Genomic DNA, 13,442 nt, shown 5'->3' with positions numbered 1-13,442 from the left:
GGTTGTGTGGCGATTCCCAGCTCCGACACCAGGGTAGGGTCCATAAAGCTCTCATCGGCCCCAGTCAATGAGCACACAAAGAGATTTGGACTGGTCACTCCACATCAGGATGTTATGGAGAGACATACGAGTAATGGAGGATTGGAAACTCCCCGTACGGTTCACCAGTGTTCTCGTACCTACTGATGAGCCTGGTCTTTTAATGGACAGGTAGATATGTAATGTCCTGTTGTTCCACAATATAGACAGATCTTGGTGCTCAGTCTGCGTAAGTGTTCAGCAGGAGACAATCTAGCCCTGCCCAGTCGACAGCCCTCAGTGATTCCCGAGGGAACTCGGGTGACATCGGACTATCCCGGTGTTGTAGACGCCGGGAACTTCCGGGATTCCTCGAAAGCGAGGTGGGAGTTGTTGATGAGCGAGTGCGTCCGGGAACAGACCTCCTCTCCCTCCTACGTAGCCGCCCATCGATCCGTAAGGTCAAGGCTATGAGAGCGTCGAGGTCCACGGGAAGCTACCGGGCTGCGAGCTCCTCTATAACCACCCCTGATAATCCATGAAGGAATGTGTCAAACAGAGATTACGGGTTCCAGGCACTACCACGCAGTTGAAGTAGCCTCCGAGCAACCTCTCTCCAAGACAACGGAGAATCGTTGTCCTCCAGACTGAGGCAAACAGTGGATTGTTGCTCCCACAATGCCGTAGCCCAGGCGAGTGCCCTCTCCGACATCAGCGTTATCAGGTACGCGATCTTCGAGCAATCAGAGGGAGACTAAGAGGGCTGCAGCTTGAAGATGAGGGAGCACTGGGAGAGAAATGCCGGCAGGTTCCTGGATCTCCAGCGTAGCGTCCCGGAGGAGGTAGGCGGGGTTATCGGGAAGCCGGGGTAGGCTGGGGAGAAGCGCCGCTGGTAGCAGAAAACTACTCAAGTAAAAGTGAATGTCACCCAGTAAAATACTACTTGAGAAAAATCTAAAAGTATTTGGTTTTAAATATATATATATTAAGTATCAAAAGTAAATGTAATTGCTAAAATATATTTAAGAATCAAAAGTAAAAGTATACATATTTTCAAATTCCTTATATAAAGCAAACCAGACAGCATCATTTTCTTGTTTTTTTTATTTACAGATAGCCAGGGGCATGCTCCAACGCTCAGACATCATTTACAAACGAAGCATGTGTTTTGTGAGTGCCAGATCAGGGGAAGTAGGGATGACTAGGGATGTTCTCTTGATAAGTGTGTGAATTAGGCAATTTTCCTGTCCTGCTAAGCATTGAAAATGTAAAGAGTACTTTTGGGTGTCAGGGAAAATATATTGAGTAAAAAGTACATCATTTTTTGAGGAATGTATTGAAGTAAAAGTAGGCAAAAATATAAATAGTAAAATACAGATACCCCCAAAAAACTACTTGAGCAGTACTTTCAAGTATTTTTACTTTAGTACTTTACACCACTGCTGCAGTGTTAGTAGGCTGATAGTAAGGACTTTTACAGTACACTGCTTATAGTCAGCATGACCCAACATGAACACCATCTATTTGATCCAAGAGGCTTAAGTTATGTTGTCTAGCTCTATCCAGTATTCTGTACCTCTATGTACAGTATTTACCGTAACAGGTAAATACTGTACATAGAGGTACAGAATACTGGATATCATGCACTGTGTCTATGAATGAGTGCCATAGCTTATTCAACACAACATTACCTAACCTACAGTACAGTATAAGCTTCCATCTAGCTTTCATTTGTCTGTCTTCTCTTACTGTAGCACATATCTGTTCCCCTGAATTATTCAAGGCCACTTTGTTTTAGCAACACTGTCCAAGTTTGCAAGTCTTCTTCCCTCCTTCTCCCCTTTCTTTCTAACTGTGGCTGACACTTTATTTCAATCTCAGGGAGAAGAGAGGAAAGGAATTTCCCTGTGGCTTTTTAAGAGATGCAGTGTTTACTGTGTGTGTGTGTGTGTGTGTGTGTGTGTGTGTGTGTGTGTGTGTGTGTGTGTGTGTGTGTGTGTGTGTGTGTGTGTGTGTGTGTGTGTGTGTGTGTGTGTGTGTGTGTGTGTGTGTGTGTGTGTGTGTGTGTGTGTGTGTGTGTGTGTGTGTGTGTATTTGCAGAGTGTGAGCTTTGGTTCCTAAAGCCAGAGCTCGGAATAGAACTTGACGCTCTATTTACATGGCAGAAATGTAGTGAAATAAAACTGCAACAACATTTTGGTGGAAAGCTTTGCAAACAACACATCCATCATAGAATAGGAATCCAATGCAGTTCCAAAGAAGCAATGTGTCCTCGATCAAATCTATTACCGACATTTGCCTTTTGGTAGGCCGGCATTGTAAATAAGAATTTGTTCATAACTGACTTGCCTAGTTAAATAAAGGTTAAATAAAAAAATACATGTTGTGTAGTCATCATCTAGACTTAGATCCACTTAGTCATAGTATCGTACTCTACCTTTGGTACATCAGAACTTCTAAGGAAGTTGTGCATTGACCCATTTCTTGAAGTCAGTGCTGTAGTGCTTCCATATGTCCAATGATTAAATATTTACAGAGCTCTCTGCCTTAGCCCAATCTCTCTATTGGATTATGTGACTTATGCCATACTATCGTATATAAAATAGTATAAAGTTGATTTTTTTAAACACACAAGAAATACGAAATAAGAAAAACCAGAGAAAGTAAGCCATTTACAGGGTCAGTGCCAGTGCCAGTGCCACATTTACAATGCAGGGTCAGTGTTGTGAGTTAATTCATTGATAATTCATTGACAATCTTCCCATTTAATGCTAAATACTGTAGCGCCAGATATTTCTGTAGTGAGTGAAGAATGCCCTCCAGTTCCTCCTCATACTGATTTAAGGAGTCCATTTTTTAACACTCAATGTTATACTATTGCGAGCACATACTTTATTTTTCATGTTTATAGCAATGGCCATCCAATGTGCTTTTAAATTCACAGGTATTACAGTTTTTTTCAATCGCTTTGGTGCTATTTTCCCAAGAATGTGTTAAAACTTCACCACTCAAACAGATCCTCAAAAAGGCTGTTTTTGATGATCACACAAAATCAAAATAACAGTAACTTCTTCACCAAATCGAATCAGTGTTTGTAACAGCTGCCGTCTGTAGAAGAAGGGGACCAACGCGCAGCGTGATAAGTGTTCATATTAATGATTTAATAATAAGAAACACTTCAAAACAAACAAGAAAATGCACGACAGCCAACAGTTCTGTCAGGTCACAAAATGTACAAAACAGAAAATAACTACCCACAAACCCCAAAGGAAAACAGGCTGCCTAAGTATGACTCCCAATCAGCGACAACGATGTACAGCTGTCCCTGATTGAGAGCCATACCAGGCCAAAACAAAGAAATACAAAGCATAGAAAGGACATAGAATGCCCACCCAAATCACACCCTGACCAAACCTAAATAGAGACATAAAAAAGCTCTCTCAGGTCAGGGCGTGACAGTGTTTCATCTAGAAATACATTTCATATAAGTAATTGCCTTTCACAATGCAATGCTCACAATAATTAACATATGATTCTCTTCTCATTTGTTTAAATACATTTGACCATCAATTAATCCAACTGCGCTTAATGGATAATCACTTAACCGTTTGATAAACCTATAGATTTTAAAGTGGTTTGTCTACTATATATGGATTTAACATGTGTTTGGAAAGAATAAACATCTAAATTACATGTATGATAACTGTGATGACTGTCCACGAGAATCCAAATAGGTCAGATCAGGTTTGCAATGAATAACTTCAATCAGAACTCCTCTCACCCTAGAGAGGGAAGGAAAAAACTAGTAGGGATTAACAACTCACACCCTGTTGTAAATCAAGGGAGAAGATTCAGGCCTGCGTTCTGAAGATTCATCAAAGGAATGTACTTTTCCCAACTGAACCTCTAACACATTCAAAAGTGAATACTGGAACAATATTTCTAACATAGAATGTGGGGAATGGTCAGATGCGATCTATAGAACACTAAATTCATTTTGTTTGTTATTTGTGATGTCATAAAAATGTTCTAAAAGAAATACTGTAATTTGTAAAGTACTGTATATAACGTTTCCATACTCTGTGTTGTGCATGTAATATGAAAAATTATGAGTATTTTTGTTAAGAGAGGGATGTGATTTGAGAAGCTATAAGAGATAATTGTTCTACCTAACTTTGCACAGTTAGTAGTTACCGCCCGGAGTGAGGTCAGAGAGCGTGCCAGCCTGCCGGAACCGCCCCTTTCAACCAAACTGTATAAATTATGGGTTAATAAAAAAATCACGAGACCAGAAAAGCGTGAAGCTGCAGCTGCACATTTAAAGTGGTTTGAACTTTGAATCTCAACACGAGGTGGAGACGATAAACTCACCTCCCGGACAATCACTGGTACGGCTGATAAGCTGTCCTGAGTAAAGTATCTTCGAAAGCGAATTTAAGTAGGACCATCCTGTTATTCCGCTCAAATCAAATAAAATGTTATTGGTCACATACACATGGTTAGCAGATGTTAATGCGAGTGTAGCGAAATGCTTGTGCTTCTAGTTCTGACAGTGCAGTAATATCAAACAAGTAATCTAACAAATTCACAACGACTACCTTATATACACACAATGTAAGGGGATGGAAAAAGAATATGTACATATAAATATATGGATGCGCGATGGCCGTGCGTCATAGGCAAGATGCAATAGATGGTATAAAATACAATATATACATATGAGATGAGTGATGTAGGATATGTAAACATTATTAAAGTGGCATTATTTAAAGTGAGTAGTGATACCTTTATTAAATCCATTTATTAAATGGCCAATGATTTGAGTCTGTATGTTGGCAGCAGCCTCTCTATGTTAGTGATGACTGTTTAACAGTCTGAGGGCCATGAGATAGAAGCTGTTTTTCAGTCTCTCGGTCCCAGCTTTGATGTACCTGTACTGCCCTTGCCTTCTGGATGATAGCGGGGATACTTGATGATCTTTTTGACCTTCCTGTGACATCGGGTGCTAAAGGTGTCCTGGAGGGCAGGTAGTTTGACCCCGGTGATGCGTTTTCCAGACCACACTACCCTCTGGAGAGCCTTGTGGTTGAGGGTGGTGCATTTGCCATACCAGGGAGTGATACAGCCCGACAGGATGCTCTCGATTGTGCACCTGTAAAGATTTGTGAGGGTTTTAGGTGACACGCTGTTGCGCCTTCTTCACCACGCCGTCTGTGTGGGTGGACCATTTCAGTTTGTCCGTGATGTGTACGCCGAGGAACTTAAAAAACGTTCCCCCTTCTCCACTACTGTCCTGTCGATGTGGGTAGGGGGGTGCTCCCCCTGCTGTTTCCTGAAGTCCACGATCATCTCCTTTGCTTTGTTGACATTGAGGGAGAGGTTATTTTCCTGGCACCACTCCGCCAGGACCCTCACCTCCTCCTTGTAGGCTGTCTCATCATTGTTGGTAATCAGGCCTTCTACTATTGTGTCATCTGCAAACTTGATGATTGAGTTGGAGGCGTGCGTGACCACGCAGTCATGGTTGAACAGGGAGTACATGAGAGGGCTGAGCACGCATCCTTGTGGGGCCCCAGTGTTGAGGATCAGCGTAGGGGAGGTGTTGGTGCCTACCTTCAACACCTAGGGTCGGCCCGTCAGGAAGTCCGGGACCCAGTTGCGCAGGGTGGGGTTCAGACCCAGGGCCCAGAGCTTAATGATGAGCTTGGAGGGTACTATGATGTTGAAGGCTGAGCTGTCATCAATGAACAGCATTTCGTACATAGGTATTCCTCTTGTCCAGATGGGATAGGCCAGTGTGCAGTGCGATGGCGATTGCATCGTCTGTGGATCTATTGAAGCAAGTGGGGACAGCAGACTGGGTTAGGGAGAGGAAAAGGAAAAAGAGGTGGGCATGGGCCCCGTCAAATAGGTAAACATCACAGAGAGAGAGGTAAGTAAAAATACTTTAAAGTACTACAGAAGTCATTTTGGTGGGTATCTGTACTTTACTTTACTATTTATATTTGTTGACAACTTTTACTTTCACTTCACTACTTTCCTGAAGAAAATAATGTACTTTTTACTCCATACATTTTCCCTGACACCCAAAAGTACATGTTGCATTTTGACAGGAAAATTGTCCAATTCACATACTTATCAAGACAACTACCCAGGTCACCCCTACTGCCTCTGATCTGGCAGACTCACTAAACACATACGCTTTGTTTGTAAATGATGTCTGAGCGTTGGAGTGTGCCCCTGGCTATTCGTCATTAAAAATAAAAATATACAATTGTGCCGTCTGGATGGCTTAATATAAGGAATTTGAAATAGTTTATACTTTTACTTTTACTTTTGATACTTAAGTATATTTAAAACCAACTACTTTTAGACTTTTACTCAATAAGTATTTTACTGGGTGACTTCACTAGAGTCATTTTCCATAAAGGTATCTTTACTTTTACTCAAGTATGACAATTGAGTACTTTTTCCACCACTGGGCAGACGGCAGGTAACTGTTGTATCTAATGAAGTCCGGGCCATCGTCGTTAACCATGTGGTAAGAGGCTGACAGATTAGTTCACACCAGTCTGAAAAGATCAACTGTCAATTCGATCATGAGAACATTTCGCCAAGAAAACCAGTAAGTATGCAGGATATACATTATGCTTTATCATTACATTTACAGTAAATTACATATTGTAATGCATGCATATTTACAAAACATGTTACAGTATTCTTACAGTATGATCTATTGACAGTATACTCTATTCTACCCTCAGAATTAACAGGAGAACACATGGTGGTGGCTGTGTGCTGACCGACCAGCAGGAGTGGGCAGTGGTGGAAATGGTGAGGGCCAGGAATGACATACGGCTGTCTGAAATAAAGCAGGCCATTGAGAAGAACGATGTCATCTTTGCCAATGTGGCATCCATCAGCCTACCAACAATCGCCCGCCTTTTGAAGAGGCACCAGGTATCTATGAAATACATTTACCTGGTGCCTTTTGAGAGAATTAACAACCGGGTAAAACAACTGCGGGCCAAGTATGTTCAGGTACAGCACTATATACTGTATTATTGTTATTATTTGATGCACATGCTACTTCACAATATCATATTGGAACTATACTGTAAAAATAACTAACTCCCCCAAAAATGTAGAGGATGATGGTGCTTGATGCTGCTGTGAACCATCACAAGTATATCTTTGTTGATGAAGTGGGCTTCAACCTGGCCAAAACTCGGCACCTCAGGCGGAACCTCATTGGCCAATGTGCGACCGTCCAAGTGCCTGTAAAACGTGGGGGAAACATCTCCATGTGCGCAGCCTTTTCTGAAGATGGTGTGGTAGGACATTACTTGGACCATACAATGCTGCACACCTCATTGTGTTTCTCAATGAAATTGAGCAGGCAGGCAAGGTGAAAGACACCTATGTCATTGTGCTGGACAATGTCAGGTTCCACCATGCTGAATTGGTTCAGGCATGGTTTTGGGCCCATCCCCGATTCATGACCCTATACTAGCCCACATACTCTCCTTTCCTCAAACCTATCGAGTATTTTTTCCCAGTATGGAGGTGGAAGGTGTATGATCGACATCCCCATGAGCATGCCACTCTCCTTCTGGCCATGGATGAGGCATGCGACGATATTAATGCAGACCAATGTCAGGCTTGGATTCACCATAACAGAAGGTTTTTCCCGCGGTGCAATTTATGGCCAAATGCTCAACACAGTCTTGATGCAAATTAATACGTGCTAAACATTATGTGTTATTTTCATTCATTTCATTTGTTTCATTGAATTTCTTACATTTGATTACAGGCAGTACACCTATGTTGCAATTGTGTGTGAATGATTGTAGAGAATCTCTATATTGATCACATATTGGATAGATATGGAAAGGATAGATTTTCTGTCAATTTTGTTGGGTAATGTACACTACCGCTCAAAGGTTTGGGGTCACTTAGAAATGTCCTTGTTTTTGAAAGAAAAGCACATTTTTGTCCATTAAAATAACATTAAATTGATCAGAAATACAGTGTAGACATTGTTAATGTTGTGAATGACAATTGTAGCTGGAATTGGCAGATTTTTTTAATGGAATATCTACGTAGGCATACAGAGGCCCATTATCAGCAACCACCACTCCTGTGTTCCAATGGCACGTTGTGTTAGCTAATTCAAGTTTAGCATTTTAAAAGGCTAATTGATCATTCGAAAAACCCTTTTGCAATTATGTTAGAACAGCTGAAAACTCTAGTGCTGATTAAAGAAGCAATAAAACTGGCCTTCTTTAGACTAGTTGAGTATCTGGAGCATCAGCATTTGTGGGTTTGATTACAGGCTCAAAATAACTAGAAACAAAGCACTCTCTTCTGAAACTCGTCAGTCTATTCTTGTTCTGAGAAATGAAGGCTATTCCATGTGAGAAATTGCCAAGAAACTGAAGATCTCGTACAACGCTGTATACTACTCCCTTCACAGAACAGCGCAAACTGGTTCTAACCAGAATAGAAAGAGGAGTGGGTGGCCCCAGTGCACAACTGAGCAAGAGGACAAGTACATTAGAGTGTCTAGTTTGAGAAACAGACGCCTCACAAGTCCTCAACTGGCAGCTTCATTAAATAGTACCCGCAAAACATCAGTCTCAACGTCAACAGAGGAGACTCCAGGAGGCGACTCCGGGATGCTGGCCTTCTAGGCAGAGTTGCAAAGAAGAGCCATATCTCAGACTGGCCAACAAAAATAAAATATTAAGATGGGCAAAAGAACACAGACACTGGACAGAGGACCTCTGCCTCAAACATCACCAATTGCATGCTATTCTAGGTACCTTAGGCAGAACATATATCCTCTAAGAACAGAGATTCTGTAACTGTTGGCTAACAAAATAAGTGGGGCACATCAACTCAAAGTGATCCTCCAAATGAGATTTTACAAGATCAAGCAACACATATTCTTATCACTGAACCAATTTCCATTGCTTATTGAATCAAAATCCTCAGTGGTTAGGGAAGACAGTTTTCTCTGAGTTGGCTTAGGAATGTCTTTACGTTGAGAGAAAATCACATTCCTTGCATTAGACAATGCATTAGTGAATTTCTTTTTGAGACCAAAGTGGAGAACCTCTACTCTACTTATCCAGTCATATGCAACATGGCAACATTGTTGAGTAATTCTAAACTACAGCCCACTGACAACTTTGATGTCTCAGTGCAGTATACATGCCAAAGCTTTTCATGACATGTATACAGTTTCACAAATGAGTCTTTGTCTGAAAATGTGACTATACTGGAAATAGTCAGTCAGAAGTTTGGATACACCTACTCATTCAAGGGTTTTTCTTTATTTTTACTATTTTCTACATTGTAGAATAATAGTGAAGACATCAAACTATGAAATAACACATATGAAATCATGTAGTAACCAGAAAAGTGTTAAACAAATAAAAATATCGTTTATATTTGAGATTCTTCAAAGTAGCCACCCTTTGCCTTGATGACAGCTTTGCACACTTGGCATTCTCTCAACCAGCTTCATATAGTAGTCACCTGGAATGCATTTCAATTAACAGGTGTGCCTTGTTAAAAGTTGCAAAAACCATTAGGTGCTATGATGAAACTGGCTCTCATGAGGACCGCCACAGGAAAGAAAGACCCAGAGTAACCTCTGCTGCAGAGGACAAGTTCATTAGAGTTACCAGCCTCAGAAACTGCAGCCCAAATAAATGCTTCAGAGTTTAAGTAACAGACACATCTCAACATCAACTGTTCAGAGGAGACTGCGGGAATCAGGCCTTCATGGTCAAATTGCTGTAAAGAAACCACTACTAAAGGATACCAAGAAGAGACTTTCTTGGGCCAAGAAACACAAGCAATGGACATCAGACTGGTAGAAATCTGTCCTTTGGCCTGATGAGTCCAAATTTGAGATTTTTTGTTCCAACCGCTATGTCTTTGTGAGACGCAGAGTAGGTGAATGGATGATCTCTGCATGTGTGGTTCCCACTGTGAAGCATGGAGGAGGAGGTATGATGGTGTGGGGGTGCTTTGCTGGTGACACCGTCAGTGATTTATTTAGAATTCAAGGCACACAACCAGCATGGCTACCACAGCATTTTGCAGCGATGCGCCATCCCATGTGGTTTGTGTCTAATGGGACTATCATTTCATATCAACTGGACACTGACCTAACACAGGAGAGATGGTTTGGGATGAGTTGGACCACAGAGTGAAGAAAAAGCAGCCAACAATATGTGGGAACTCCTTCAAGACTGTTGGAAAAGCATTCCAGGCGAAGCTGGTTGAGAGAATGCCAAGAATGTGCAAAGCTGTCATCGAGGCGAAGGGTGGCTACTTTGAAGAATCTCCCTTTTTTGGTTACTACATGATTTCATAGTTTTGATGTCTTCACTATTATATAAATGTAGAAAATAGTAAAAATAAAAACCCTTGAATGAGAAGGTTTGTCCAAACTTTTGACTGGTACTGTATGTACTTTGTTTGCTAAATATGCAAGGTAAAGCTTCTCGGATCTAATTTGATCCTGCCTCGTCCTTTTTTTTTCTCCTTTACAAGCAAAGTATGTGGGGCATGGGTTACAGAAAAGCTTTAATGTTGACAGCCTTTTGAATTCTTAGATAAACAGAGCAGAGCATGTAATTCGAACTTACAAGGCATTTGCCTACGCTTTTTCCAGAAATGCCCCTCGGTTCTGCTATCAGTTGTTTTGTTGTCTGGCCATACACTGCCTGAGCATTACACTTACTGGAAATGTTTAGACTGTGAATCAGAGGTGTAATGACCATAGGGGGCCCAAGGGCATATGCCCCCTCAGATGTATCCTGTTCAAAAATTTAAAAACATGTATTTTTATTTTTTATAAAATAAAAAAAAGTTGATGTTTCTCTGTAATACTAACCACCTAGCAATTTGATGTTGGCTTTAGTTAGCCCAGATAGGTTCCCAAACTCATAACTAGCTCCCAAGAAGCCATTTCAGGCTATCAATTAAGTTAGAGTATCTAGCGGGTTTAATTATCTAAGCTGGCAAGGTTGGTAGACTTTAGAAAAGCAAGCAATTACTAAATGTACTCCTTTCAATCTTGTACCCAGATTTTAGCAGAGACGTGGAGAAGCATATTTTGCTTATTTAATAAAATAATCAGCCAGGAGGATACAGACAGCTCAAGGGGTATGTTAAGATATGCAGACAAATATACATATTTTTTTACATAGAAGGAACCATAACGATTATGGCTCTAAATTGCAGGAAAATGTGTTTCAGGTGTTAGGAAATGTAGCCTTTTTCCATACAGACAGTAGCAGTGCGTACATATAGTCACAGGGGAAGCCAAGCCAGGGAAAAAAAGACATTACAACCTGTGTTGTGATAATGGTGTTTGCTCTATAACCTGTTAGTTCATATGCCTTGCCACTGTGATATATATGCCTAGACAATAAGACACAGTGGCAGAATAAATTCAACCACACCATTGTTTCATCACAAAACCGGAGAGCAACATCTGTTCGATGGAGTCAACAAAGCATATGTCAAGGTTGTGCGCTACTGGTAGCGAAGTCAGGTGCAGGAGAGCAGAGAGTTGTGAACAGGCGCACACTTTATTTAGGCAGAGGCAATAAAACAGACGCCACTGCGTCAAAACCTCCAGCCAAAGGTAAAAAGTGCAAGGTGCAAAACAGTCACAAAAATAAACAAATGTTTAACAATTAAACATCCTTCGTGAAATACAGGGGAAAAACCAGCCTGGCGCGTAACACGTAACAAAAACAATTTCACACAAAGAAATGGGGTGGAACAGAGGAATAAATACATACAGTGTGATTAGGGAATGTAAACCAGGTGTGTATGGAACAAGACAAAACAAATGGAACAATGAAAAAAATGGAGCGGCGATGGCTAGAAAGCCGGTGACGTCGAACCCCGCCCGAACAAGGAGAGGAGCCGACTTCGGCGGAAGTCGTGACAGCATATTTAATGTAACAAACAGTTACATGACCTACAGCATGGTCAATCAAGTTAATGTTTGACATTTTTGGACTACACGAACACTGGAGAGTTACGGCAAGTCGCAAAGAAAACAGGTTCTGCCTCCACTATTTCAGCAACATTTTAACATCATCAAATCACCTATGCTTAGTCTAATACTGTGACAACTAAAAGATTCCCAAAACAATTTAGTCCAATCAACGTAAGCTTAATATCATGTGGCTGTCCATGGTACGTGTGTACGTACATAAATAATTAGAAAAAAACATGTTGACTCACCCTACCTAGAGTACTTGTAGAGAAACGCAAATACCATCCTCCTGTCTTTCATGTTGCCGAAGCAGTCTATGACTGTCATACAGTACATGCTTTTAGCTTTTGGTGTCCTAGGTTACCTGGCTAAATTGCTTGCTCACTAGCTTAACTTCCTTTTCATGGGCAACGATTAGCCTGCTAGTTAACATTAGCCTACCAGAGGTACAATGTATGAATTTATGGTTGGATCAGAATCGCCGTTATAATCATTGTCCAGAATGAGGAATTAAGTAAAACCACAAGTGCAAATCCCTATCCATCCATGGCTAATTTAGGAAAAGGCCAATTTTAGCTAGCCACCAGAGGACAACAACGAAATGTACAATTACATTTTTTTTTTCTGTCAATGATGTTTGGCTTTTGATGTGATTAATGTGAAGCCAAATCCAAACTGACTTCCCTTGACACTTTTTTGGCCAGGACCATTCAGAGTTAATTCAGTTTAGCACAACGCTGATTGGCTATTATTGTATAACAAAAAAATATCAAGGGAGGCCAAATGCCCCCCGGCTTCCCTTGCATTCAATGCTACGGGCGGCAACAATCTCATACTTTTTGACCAGACATCATCAGATAAACGGGCTACACAGATAGTTGGGCGGTGTTTCGCTCGCTCAGATGCTTTCTGGTGAGATACATTGTCTCTTGAGAATTGAAGGAAAATTATAAAAGTGACATTATTTTACATGGTTTTTTTAGGGGGGGGGGGGGGGGGGGGGGGTGTTCAAGGGACCGGGTGCTCAGCTTCTTGCAGGGCAGGCGGATTGGGAGGTTCCTGGTGGAGAGCCAGATGTGATCACCAGGATAGAACACGGGCGATTCACTGCGGTGTTCATCCACCTGTGACTTCTGGAGACTGACACGCTGGAGCCTCACGCCAAACTTCTGCACGCCAGAACCATTTGTCTACCACAGGGGCTTCGGTCTGGCTCGGCGTCAGCGGAGCCAGGGCTGGCTGATAACCCAGGACACACTGGAAAGGAGTAAGCCCGGTGGAGGAGTGATGTAATGAATTCTGGCCCACTCCCCCTTCCGGTCCTGGCAGTGACTCCTCAGGAGCTTCCCCAGCTCCTGATTCATCCTCGCAACCTGCTCATTGGACTGCGGCC

The sequence above is a fragment of the Salmo trutta genome, chromosome 17 (genome assembly GCF_901001165.1).
Source record: "Salmo trutta chromosome 17, fSalTru1.1, whole genome shotgun sequence".
Taxonomy (NCBI): Eukaryota; Metazoa; Chordata; class Actinopteri; order Salmoniformes; family Salmonidae; genus Salmo; species Salmo trutta.
This window is presented reverse-complemented; position numbering follows the sequence as displayed.